At 31.5% G+C, this 13315-nt stretch overlaps 1 protein-coding gene across 5 annotated transcripts in view; it reads right to left on the bottom strand.

Moving 5' to 3' along the window:
• The window catches only part of LOC117172128 (protein tincar), a 292915-nt gene that overhangs the window by 88613 nt on the left and 190987 nt on the right, over positions 1–13315 (bottom strand). For all 5 annotated transcript variants that reach the window (XM_033359919.1, XM_033359918.1, XM_033359921.1 and 2 more), the window contains exon 5: positions 3337–3429. The gene's annotated coding sequence lies outside the window, so the exon portion shown is untranslated. The remainder of the gene's footprint in view (positions 1–3336; positions 3430–13315) is intronic.

Below are 13315 nucleotides of genomic sequence, written 5' to 3'. Positions count from 1 at the left end.
ACTTCTTATGTCTCTTCTAAGTAGGGTCTCATTCACACATTCTAACCATTCTTTCTGCGGTCTACCTCTGGGCACGTTGCCATTTACTTTACCTTGATACACATGTTTCGTTAGTCGTTCATTTGGCATTCTCTCAACAAGTCCGAACCATCTTAACCGATTTCTTTCCCATGTGTCTACTAGCGTCTCTTTTCCACCACATTCTTTTAGAATTATCTCGTTACTTCCTTTGTCCATTAGGGATTTCCCGCTTATTATGCGCATGAATCTCATGTCAATATGATAAATATATGATATATTATTTATACATATATAATGATATATTAATACTATAATAAAGAAAACTATGAATAATCTTTCAGCTTTGCAAGGAAAAATCTGACATTCTTTGCAAATTGCAAAAAGCGCTCCGCTATTCTCTGCCATAACTCGTAAACTATTATTATGAGAAAAATTTGTTTATAAGAAAAGTGATAGGAAATTGTGTGCTCTACAACTTTTTTATATAACTAATTTTGCTCCAAAGTACATTTTAAATGAGATATTTCCAAAAAACGAAACTTATGACGCCATTTTGTTAGCAGGAACCTGATATGTGGGACCTTTTTTGGGTTTCGATTAAGGCCCCAAAATTAAGACAATTGCCAAGTTTGGTCTTATTCTGAGCTTTTGCAAGGTAAGGCCTTTTTGTGTTTTCATTGATTGGACTTTGAATTAATTTGTCACATCCATTAAATTCTTTTTCAATTTTGTATTAGGGAGCATCTATTTATTACACTCAGATAAATGCCCTCTTGTGTTAGAAGGATGCTTTTTGACACAAATGGAATTTCATCTTAAATTTAAAGTTAAAAGGAATTTCATTTGTCCCAAAAAGAATCTTTTTGCAGCAAACATTATCCTCTTGCGAAAACCTTTGTAAAATCATGCAGCCAATAATTTTATTTGTGTAAACATGATCTGCAAGTGGTTCAAAACAAAAAAAGGCAAGAGGACTACTCACATGGGGGGGGGGGGTCTAAAGAATTTGTTTGAAAAGTTTCCTCTTTCTACTTTCTTTTAATATACCAACTATCTAAATATACTAAATTTTAAATATATAAAAGCCCTAAAAATTCTTGTAAAATATTTCAAAATCTCTTAAACTTGTTTAAAATCTTTTGAATTCCCTTGAAATTTGTCCAAAAAATATGTAAAATCGGCGTAGATCGTCCTTAATTCCTTAAAATCGTTCAAAATTCTTTTAAATCCGTCAAAGTCTTTCCATATTTCATGAAATCTCGTGAAATTTCTGATCTTCGTTGGATATCGTGCATAATCTCTTGAAATCCTAAATATTCATTATATTGCTTTAAAATATACTACGAGATCCCTCGAAATCTTCAAAATTCGTGGAAATCCTTCCGAATCTCTTAAAATCACTTAAAATCTTTAAAAAAATATTAAAATTACTCAACATCTCTTAGAATCGTTCACGATATTTGGAAATCCTCTAAAGCTCTTAAAATCCATTGAAATCCCTTAATAATATTACTTGTAAACCGCAACAATTGTTCTTAATTTCTTAAAAACTCTTTAAAAAATCAAATTCCGTCAAAATCCTTCGGTATCTCTTGAAAAATCGCAAAATCTCGAGAAATCTGAATAAACTCCTTGAAACATTATAGAATCTTCTAAAATTACTTTAAAAAATTTGAATTCTTTCGTAAATTGAACTAGCTAATTTCTTCAAACTCTTGCAATCTTTTAATATTGAAATAGGACAAACCTCTCGGAGTCCTTTGGAATCGTTTGAAATACATTACAACTTTTGTAATGCCCTTCAAGCGTATAAAACAAAGAGTGACGCAAAAATAGGCTGTTTTTTCGCCTATTTTTTGGATCTCGCTAGCGGCCTTTTGAATAAAATATAAAAAAGTGTTACAAGTATTAAATTACTCGCCATTAAAAACAAAAGTGAGCATCGCTTTTCGTTTTTTAAAATTTTTAAACAATTACCCCTATTTACGGGTTCAGAAAACCCACAAAAAAGTTTTAAAAAATAGGAAATACCACTAATTATAAAATCATTTTTCATTGTATTTTTTTTCTGTAAATAAATGTTAAAAGTAAAATCACGTATTTTCTCCATTGATAAGAGGTTGATGTGAAAAATGATTATGTAGTTAGTGATATTTTCTATTTTTTTATTTTTCTGGGGTCTTCCCAACCCCTAAATAGGGGTATTTCTTGAAATTTATAAGAAACGAAAAGCGATGCTCATTTTAATTTTCAATGACGAGTAATTTGATATCTGTAAAATATTTTTATATTTTTTTACCAGGTCGCTAGGGAGGTCCAAAAAATAGGCGAACTTTGGTGTCACTCTTTAACATAATTCTTTAAACATTTTAACAAATTCTATTTGCAGAATTTTTTTTTAATTACCTGATAATTCTCTACTATTTTTCGAAATGCTGAACAAAAATTTAAATAAAACCCACAAAATACAAAATGTTATAAAATGTTGACGAAAAATCCTTAAAAAGTTGAATAATTTAAGCCAAGCAGCTAGAAGAATCTTCACATGAAATATTTTCATGAAATCCGGAAAAATGATCGAGATATTTCACTTCTTGTATACTGGAGCCTGGAGATAAGCGCCCTCTAGTGATACTATTCCTAGAGTTGCTGCCTGATCTCGTGTGACTTAGCAATGTGGTGGTGTGTAGAGCAAGGGAATCTTGCCCACTAACAGCTCACCAATGTGTGAAGCACTTGCTGCGTTGGGACAAAGGAGCAGTGCGCGTGCACTCAAGTGCATATATTGAATAATATTAGGAAATGGTTCACACGCTACTGACTGTTGACATTTTGATTCCTCGGATATATGGTCAAAGCAATGTTCGAAACCTTGCTTAATTCCAGGTCCTAGTGCAAAATCTGGTAATTTCTCTAAAATTAGGCAACCAGGAATTTGACAAAAAGTACATAGAATCTACTTAAATTTTTCAGTTGAAAAAATTCGGTCCCAAGTGAGATGCAGTGAAACTATGAGACCGGGTCGGTTTTGGGACTGGAGGAGGTGAGGAATTGCCCAGAGAGAGTGTCTTTTCGTAGAAAACGCTTTTGTTTGTTCTCGCATGAGCGACCGCCGGTTACCCCGCGCAGATCCTTTTACTCCTACTAGCAGCGCGGTGTCAATTATCAGAAGGACGCTAATATTGACAAATCAACACACACTTCCCATAATAGAGTCCCTGGGAGGAACTCTATTTAAAATTCTATTAATTGTGTAAAGTTGGTAATTCGCGCTTATCAAGTGGAATTAACCCAGTTGCACAAATGCCAACTCACCTGAGTGGTACCGATGTGGGTTTTCTAAAGTTTCGAGTAGGCCTCTTCAGGGTAATTAGTTTGGAGCTCTAGCATCTTTGAGGATGAGCGCATCTGTAACAAGACACCAGAGAAATAAGTTAGATCAAACTGTGATTTAAAGCTGTCCTCTATTTAACAATTATGAATTCTTAAAGCGCCGAAGCCTTAATACAAGATTGTAATTTAAACCAAAACTGTTATTACAAAGAAAACTTGTCTTTGAAATTGTTTCATATTCATACTCCTCCCAGTAATAGTTTACTGCAAAATTTGTGATATGTAATATGCTGAAGTAATATAAGATGCGCCTTCCAGTCATTTTCTAGAAAGGCGGTTTTGAACAAATCTATACACGTTCCGGTTTCATCAGGCGGTAGTGCTCCAAGTATATAACTGGAAAGTCTGGGTTCGTTTCCCGATGGGCACTTTTAGCCAATTTCTTTTTATTTAAAAAGAACATTTTAATTGACTATCAAATTATTTAAATCAAGCTACAACATTCATTTTTACCATTTTTTTTAACGAGAAAATGGGGATTTAAACCATTATCACATCAGAAGCTAATATTTCAAAGATAAGTCAGTGCTGCAACATCATTGAAAAAATCTGATTTCTTATTCAATCATTTGTTAAACAACATATCTCATTACTTTAATTTAAAAATATAAATATTATAATGTAATAATTGAAAATACCTTTTATTTATACTCTTTTCTTTTATCATTTTATTTTACTACTTCTTTTCATTTGAGTACCTGTTTTATTCTTATTATACTATTATTAAATATTTTAATCTGATCTCTCATATGAAAATAATAATTAGAAAAGTATAAATGTTCGACAGCAGGAATCTATCCCGAACTTTTCGTCTACAAGATAGGACCGTTACCGCTTGATCTAACCGCGACGATAACACGAAATAACATGCGTGGATTTTTTTTCAACATAGTAGCAAAATAGTTGAATCGTGGAAAAAGTGTCAGACAGTGTCAACAGTAGCTAGAATCCGCGGCTTGCACTTGTAATAAATGCAAAGGCAAAGTCAATTGAATCACCGGATGAAATTTTATCAACAAAATAAAATAATATAAATTCAGTTTGAATCAAGTGAATTTTGTAAAATTGCATCGACTACACTTTATATTTTCCTCACAAATTAGTCAAACACAATTGCAGGGACTTATTCTTAAATCAGTTTACGCTCTGTGAAATTAGAGACACGGCCCGCATAAAGAGGTAAAAATAGAAAAAGAACGCCATACTGCAAGCTCGGCGAATTTGACGCGAGGCAGAAGGATCCGCCTCGATTTCCCGGGAGCTTTCGCTTTTGAACTTTCTCCCATTTCCACGCAGAGGACAATTGGTTTCGGCTGCGAACATAATGAACGACAGCACGTTAATAACGTAAATTTCAAATTATTTTCTGTCAGCCTATACAGTTTAAATGAGACATTAATACAGTGTGAATAATTTCTCACACTAGCTCTCTGCACAATTTATCGAATGACAGTTAAATTTGTGGCTTTTCATTTCACGCTTTCAACGAGCAAAATGCTTCGTACTGATTATTCGGTCAAATCCTCTGTGAAATCAAAAAGTAATTTAAAAATAATGGAAAATTTTTCATAATTACAAGACAAAAAATATTTTAATCATTGTATATGATAATAATTAACCATTCATTCATTCTGCAGGCATCAAAGATCCTATGTTTCCAACGTTGAAGCAGCATAGAATTATTACACTTGCATGGAAATGCTTTAACATTGATTTTCACGTTCTTAATGTTGCACGAATTTGAAAAAAAGTGATGCATCACTGGAAAATAATTGATTTTGAACTATTCAGTTTCAAAATCCTTATTTGGGAATCCTTAAACTCTTAAATGAAGTTTAGAATAGTTTAATTTATAACGTTTCAAGCTTGAGTTCTTTAAATTAAACAGATTTTAGTCAGAAAGCATATCTTTTTTAAAGTTTTTAGGACAGTTAAATTTTAAGGGTTCAAAATATTCAAGTTTCTTCAATTTCGAATGGTGAAAACGACAGAAATCTCAGTTTTATATTAAATAATCAAGAAGAGACTACCCTGCCATAGATAATAAAGCTGCAGTAGATAACCATTCATTTAAAATACTAATGGATGGAAAAGAGTTAATTTAATTGAACTAATAGATAGGACACTATATGTGTTCACAAATGAAAATTTGAAATTTACTGTACGTTGGTCTCCCCTATCCAATTACTTTGAATTTCACTTGATAATACAAGATATTCAATACTTATTGATAATATATTTATGAATTTCAAAATTTCCATAATTTCTACTTAAAATTATAGTTTTGAATGCGCAATTCTAATTCTAATTTAATTGGGGGAAGGACCCAATCACCACTTTTCCACAAATCAGGCTTAAAATTGTCAAAATAATAGTTTATGGAATGTTGAGGTCTTCTTCTACCTCTCTCACTGTTAAACGACGATTTTAATTAATTAACACTCACCCTTGTTCCACATTTTGAGGTTTTAATACTATGGGGTTAATGAAAATATTTGTAAGAGAACGAAAATCGAAGGTGTGAATAATAGGTTTCGTGTAGGTACCCGTATGCTGTAAGCTAATATATTTTTTCAAGTTGAAAATCTTTCGGTTCTAAGCTTGGTGGTAGCATCTTGATAATTTTCCCGCGGGTTTATGCAAACGTAACAGATTTATTCGGCGAAGCACGACTTTCACGCGTGTTTGCACAGTCTGCCTGAGAGCTTAAGGTTACCCGTGGAAAAGCTCAGGTGCGGAGCCGCGAAAGCCGCATGTAACGCGAAACGTTAATCAGGCTAATGGCTTGGCGTTATCTTTCCCTTTGCGAGGACCCATGTTCGCGGGCAGAGGGTCAAAGAACAGTCTGGAAACTACACTTTCACGTACAAGAACAAGATGAATGAGCAGTGTGGCTCCAGCTAATTATCTTCTTAAAAATAACCTCTCATTTTTAGCAACCGATTTTTATCAACTTCTCACCTCGTAATGCCTTTAAAAAGTACAAAACACTGAAGATACGGACGTGGAATGGGATGGTCTAAAAATGCATTCATGGACACATTTTTTTCTCGAATTTCCAGGCATATCATCTCAAATTTGTTTGCCTCCGCAAAAAGGTAAATGCTTTTTTTTCTTAAAGATATATTTAGAGGTCCCGCAAGTCCCGTAAAGTTTAACACATTTTCTCCATAAGAAGAAAAGAAGTTTCTGTAAATTATATTTAGAGTTGTGAACATTAACTGTATATTTCTCTTCAGAATATTGGTCATAGAATAAGAATCAATAATTAAATTTGGGACTTCATCCCCGTCAGTGTCTTTTATAGGATAGCAAAAAAACCACATAAGTAAAAAATTGGATTTTATGAGTTTTTTAAGGCCGCTTTTATCTTCCTTTAGAAAGTTGCTATTTTCTTTAAAACCGACAGCTTTTCTTTTACTTTTTGTTAAAAAAACAAATAATAAATGAACATTAAAAAGCAACATGTTTTACATAGTGTTCCATTTTTTCGAAATAAAATATTTTAATATTTTGCTCATGATTTAAAAAAAATATATTTAAACAAAAAGTTGCATTCAATTTTCATGAAGAAAGGCAAACTTTTAGCATTTCTATAAAAGAAGATAGTCATAAACAAAATAATAAATTCTTTAAAATATTAGTTTTTTTTAATTGTATAAATTATTACCTCACTTTAAATGAAGAGTCGACAAAAAGTGTATAATTTGCGAAAAAAAATTCAACTTTCTATCAGTATTTAAAGAAAATATTATACAAAATAATAATAAATTGTTTTAAAAAATTATGTTTATTAATTGGCATTAATTATTATCTCATGAAATAAAAATTGAAGAAAAAGTGCAAAATATCGAGAGAAAAAACACAACTTTCTAGAATTATTCTGAGATAATCTTGTTGTAAATAATAATACCTTATTTTAACAATCATTTTTGTTAACTTTAATTCATTATTGCATCGAATTAACTGAAAAATTGAAAGCAAGTTGAAAAATTCGGAAAAAGCCAGGAATTTCTTACTGTATTATGAGAGAAAATGGCTATAAAGAATAATCCATTTTTCAAACAATTTAGTTTAACATCTGATTATCTGACTTGTGGAAGTGAAATTCAAAACGAAATGTTTGATTCGTATTATGTATCTTATTCTGAAGAGAAATATTGAGGATAAACTAGACATACCTAATATTAACGATTTTGAATCAACTTTACAAAAACATATGTTTTCTCATGGAAAATACGTGTTAAAATTCATTGGGCTTGCGAGAACTGTAAATATCGTTTTTTTTTTTACAAAAATTATTTATTCAACAAAGTTTTCGGGGTGGGGGAATATGAATAAAAATTGAAAAATTGTGAACCACCCTAAAATGGAAGCAGAATTTCACAACAAGGGCTTAAAATAATGATTTAAAACATTTTTGATTTTGTTAATTCTTCAATAATATTACGTACGTAGGTATTAAAGTTATAAATTTTGTGAAATATAATCATTTTCAAGTCGAAGTCTCTTATATTGAACATTTTAAGATGAAAGAGTATGTGTTTAACGAAGCCAAATTTAACTCGCAAATTGTTGTGATTTGCAAGTAAAATGACTCGTGTCCTGTGCCCATTTCCCCAGAAAACGAAATAATGACTTGCGTCCTAAATGCGTTTAAAGCGAAGGATTACATTTAAACCTACAATGAAACTCACTTAGTATGACGATAATGCTTTTCCAATAAATATGTATTTATAGTTTCACTAATTGACGAAATAGATATGAAAGTATTCATTCGTCTTGAAGAGTCAGTCTCTTTAAAAAAATTAGTTAAAGCCTCCTCCGCCCATAATTTCAGGTATATTAAGCTGTCACAACACTATGAATGTATAAAGATGTAACCAATTTCATAATTTAGGGCTCATTTAGGGCTAATTTGGGACCGTGGTCCTAAATTTTGGGCTCTTTTATTTTTTTTTTAAAATAGTGTTTGCGCTAGCTTAACGTTAAGCTGGTCGAACATTGCAGTAAAACGTGCTAAAAATGATTTCACAGAAAATTCACCTTATACAATAATTTAGGGCTCATTTAGGGCTCTGGGAATATGATAATGGAAAATTAAAAAAAATGGTTTAAATAATTTAAAAAAAAATAATTCTAGTAAAAATGAAGTAAACAATTTTCTTCCTTTACCCTATGTTAAGACTCACTTGGGGCTCCATAAATATGGTATTTGAATTTTTTCAATAAATTGTTTAAACAATTTTTGTTTAAACAAATTTGCCAAAACAAAATATTTTCTTTTCCTTTCTCTTGCATAATTTCAGGCTCATTTAAGGCTACTGAAAAATCATCGACCGAAGGTCGCGTATTATTTTCTTTACCCTTTTTTTTTGGTTATACATGGTGTTGTGCCACCTTGACGTTATAAAAAATACATGAAGAAAACAATTAAACCCATTTTTAATCCTCGCATAATTTAGGGCTCATTGAGGACTAATTTGTGCTCGTAGTCCTAAATTTTGGGCTCTCGTATTTTTTTTTAAAATAGTGTTTGCAATAGCTTAACAAAAAGTTGGTTCAAGATTGCTGTAAAACGTTATAAAAATGATTGTACTACAAATTCACCTTATAGAATAGTTTAGGGCTCATTAAGGACTCTGGGAATATAATAATTAAAATTTAAAAAGAAATTGTTTAAACAATTTTTGCTTAAACAAATTTTCCAAAACAAAATATTTTCTTTTGTTTTCTCCTGCATAATTTCAGGCTCATTTGAGGCTACTGAAAAATCATCCAGCGAAGGTCGCGTGATATTTCCTTTGCCTGTTTTTTTGTTATATATGGTGTTGTGCCACCTTAACGTTATAAAAAATACATGAAGAAAACAATAAAAACCATTTTTTCTCCTCGCATAATTTAGTGCTCATTGAGGACTAATTGTGGCCCGTAGTCCTAAATTTTGGGCTCTCGTATTTTTTGTGAAAAATAGTGTTTGCAATAGCTTAACAATAAGTTGGCTCAAGATTGCTGTAAAACGTTATAAAAATGATTTTACTAAAAATTCACCTTATAGAATAGTTTAGGACTCATTAAGGGCTTTGGGAATATAATAAATAAAAATTTAAAAAAAATGTTTAAACAATTTTTGTTTAGACAAATTTGCCAAAACAAAATATTTTCTTTTCTCTTGCGATTCTCGCGCGATATTTCCTTTGCCCTTTTTTTTCTATATGGTGTTGCGCCACCTTAACGTTATAAAAATACATGAAGAAAATAATTCAACCCCTTTTTACTCTTCACATAATTTAGGGCTCATTTGAGGCTAATTTGGGTCCGTGGTCCTAAATTTTGGGCTCTTTTATTTTTTGAAAAAAATATTGTTTGCGCTAGCTTAACGTTAAGCTGGCCGAACATTACTGTAAAACGTGCTAAAAATGATATCATGGAAAATTTACTTTATACAATAATTTAGGGCTCATTTAGTGCTCTGGGAATATGATAATGGAAAATTAAAAAATATTGTTTAAACAATTCTAGTAAAAATAAAGTGAACAATTTTCTTCCTTCACCCTATGTTAAGGCTCACTTGGGGCTCCATAAATATGGTATTTGAATTTTACAATAAATTGTTTAACAATTATTTTTATTTTTCATTATCAAGTTTCCAGAGCCCTAAACGAGCCTTAATTATTGTATAAGTTGAGTTTGGCGTGAAATCATTTTTAGCACCTTTTACAGCAATGTTCGGACAGCTTAACGCAAACTAGCGCAAACACTATTTTTTTCAAAAAATAAAAGTGCCCCAATTTAGGAACACAGGCCCAAATTAGCCTCAAATGAGCCCTAAATTATACGAGGAGTAAAAATGGGAATAATTGTTTTCTTTATGTGTTTTTTATAACGTTAAGGTGGCACAACACCATATATAAAAAAAAGGGCAAAGGAAATATCGAGCGACCTTCGCTCGATGATTTACCAGGTGCCTTAAATGAGCCTGAAATTATGCAAGAGAAGAGAAAATATTTTGTTTTGGTAAATTTGTCGAAACAAAAATTGTTAAAATTTTTTTTTAATCTTTAATTATTATATTCTCAGAGCCCTTAATGAGTCCTAAACTATTCTATAAGGTTAATTTTTAGTAAAATCATTTTTATAACGTTTTACAGCAATCTTGAACCAATTTATTGTTAAGCTATTGTAAACACTATTTTTCACAAAAAATACGAGAGCCCAAGATTTGGGACTACGGGCCCAAATTAGTACTCAATGAGCACTAAATTATGCGAGGAGAAAAAATGGTTTTTATTGTTTTCTTTATGTGTTTTTTGTAACGTTAAGGTAGCACAACACCACGTATAACCAAAAGAAAGAGTAAAGGAAATATCACGCGACCTTCGGTCGATGATTTTTCAGTAGCCTTAAATAAGCCTGAAATTATGCAAGTGAAAAAGAAAATATTTTGTTTTGGCAAATTTGTTTAAATAAAAATTGTTTAAACATTTAAAAAAAATGTTTAATCAATGTATTCTTAATGATTCTTAATTCTTAATTCTCATATTCCCTTAATGAGCCATAAACTATTCTACAAGGTGAATTTTTTGTAAAATCATTTTTATAGCGTTTTACAGCAATCTTGAACCAACTTTTTGTTAAGCTATTGCAAACACTATTTAAAAAAAAAAAAATACGAGAGCCCAAAATTTAGGACTACGGGCACAAATTAGTCCTCAATGAGCCCTAAATTATGCGAGGAGTAAAAATGGGTTTTATTATTTTGTTCATCTATTTTTTATAACGTTAAGGTGGCACAACACCATATATAAAAAAAAGAGCAAAGGAAATATCGCGCGACCTTCGGTCGATGATTTTTCGGGAGCCTTAAATGAGCCTGAAATTATGCAGCAGAAAAGAAAATATTTTTTGTTGAAAAATTGTTTAAAAAATAATTGTTTCAACACCTTATTGTAAACTTCAAATGCCATATTTATGGAGTCCCAAGTGAGCCTTAACATAGGGTAAAGGGAGAAAATTGTTTACTTCATTTTTACTAGAATTGTTTAAACAATTAGCTTAACGTTAAGCTAGCGCAAACACTATTTTTTTTCAAAAAATAAAAGAGCCCAAAATTTAGGACCACGGGCCCAAATTAACCTCAGATTGAGCACTCAATTATGCGAGGAGTAAAAATGGGTTTAATCGTTTTCTTCATGTATTTTTTATAACGTTAAGGTGGCACAACACCATATATAAAAAAAAAAAGGAAAAGGAAATATCGCGCGACCTTCGTTCGCTGATTTTTCAAGAGCCTTGAATGAGCCTCAAATTATGCAGGAAAAAAGAAAAAAATTTTTGTTACAAATTTGTTTAAAAAATAATTGTTTAAACAATTTATTGTAAAATTCAAATACCATATTTATGGAGCCCCAAGTGAGCCTTAACATAGGGTAAAGGAAGAAAATTGTTTACTTCATTTTTACTAGAATTGTTTAAACAATTTTTTTCAATTTTCCATTATCATATTCCCAGAGCCCTAAATGAGACCTTAATTATTGTATAAGGTGAATTTTCCGTGAAATCATTTTTAGCACGTTTTACAGCAATGTCCAACCAGCTTAACGTTAAGCTAGCGCAAACACTATTTTTTTTTTTTAATGAAAGAGCCCAAAATTTAGGACCACGTGCCCAAATTAGCCCTAAATGAGCCCTAAATTATGAAATAGGTTACATCTCTATACCTTCATAGTGTTGTGCCAGCTTGACATACCTCATAATTTCCCACTTCCATTCTCCCTACATTCCCTTATACTCCCTACTTCCACTACTAGCGCTCCATCCGCCCCCCCCCCGCCCTTTCAACTTCGCATTCAACTACCTAAACCTCTACTCACTGCCCCTATTCGCTCACCCTTTATTTCCTAGCACACCCCTGATTTCCCTACTTTCCCTTGCCTTTTTACCCTCATTTTCCCTACTCCCCCCACCCTTCCTTCCACTTATTTCCACTACTTTCCACATTATTTGTCTTCATTTCCCCTAACTTTTACTACTTCTCCTTCTTGGTAAAAAAAGTTCGACCGACGAACATCTGACCGACACTGGCTTTCTGCCCGTGGCTAGCAAACCCTAAAAACATAACAAGAACTATCGAAAACTTTGATAATGTTACACATATTTAAATTATACATGCACCATTTAAACAAATTTTAATTGGCACTATATACGCTAATATTCTAACAGAGTAAATGATTCATGTAAATTGGGGTGGTCCAAAAAGTCTGCATCAGATTTTTAGTGATCAATCCCCATCAAAGTGTTCGTTTTCAGGGAAAAGAAATTATTTTGAAATTAGTATGTGATTTTGAATGGGAAATGTTCAGCTTAAAAAAAAATTGAAGAAAAAGGTACTTGTTTTACAATTTTCGAAATAATTTTAGTCACTTGTTAAGGAATAATTTCCATCCGATAGCTTTTAATTTTGATCCGCCAGTCCCCTTGTATTGTACTAATAAATGTCCAAGAAAATAGCAGTTTTATATCAAATACATACAAGACAGTTTTGTTTAAAATATTTTTTCATTGTTTAAACAGTTCCTGCTTGAATGTTTTTTTACCAAATGCTGAAAAGTTATTATTTTCTGAAATTAATGGCACATTTAATGGACGTCAAGAGCAATATATTTTTTTAAGGATATTTGGTAATTTTATTAGCAATTTTAATTTGTTTAGACCATTTTTTCCCGTAAATCTGGAAAATTTCTTATTTTCTGGAATTAATTAAGCAGATAATGAATGCAATAATGAAGATATAGGAAAAGTGGAGAAAATTCTAGTGTGTTCAAATCTCTTACACTACGTCGCTTATTATTCAGTATTATCTAAATAATTGTAAACTGTCTTTCACAAAAAATATAACTCT

The sequence above is a fragment of the Belonocnema kinseyi genome, chromosome 4 (assembly GCF_010883055.1).
Source record: "Belonocnema kinseyi isolate 2016_QV_RU_SX_M_011 chromosome 4, B_treatae_v1, whole genome shotgun sequence".
NCBI lineage: Eukaryota > Metazoa > Arthropoda > Insecta > Hymenoptera > Cynipidae > Belonocnema > Belonocnema kinseyi.
The sequence above is the reverse complement of the archived record's forward strand: the minus strand, read 5'-3'. Positions and strand labels throughout refer to the sequence as shown.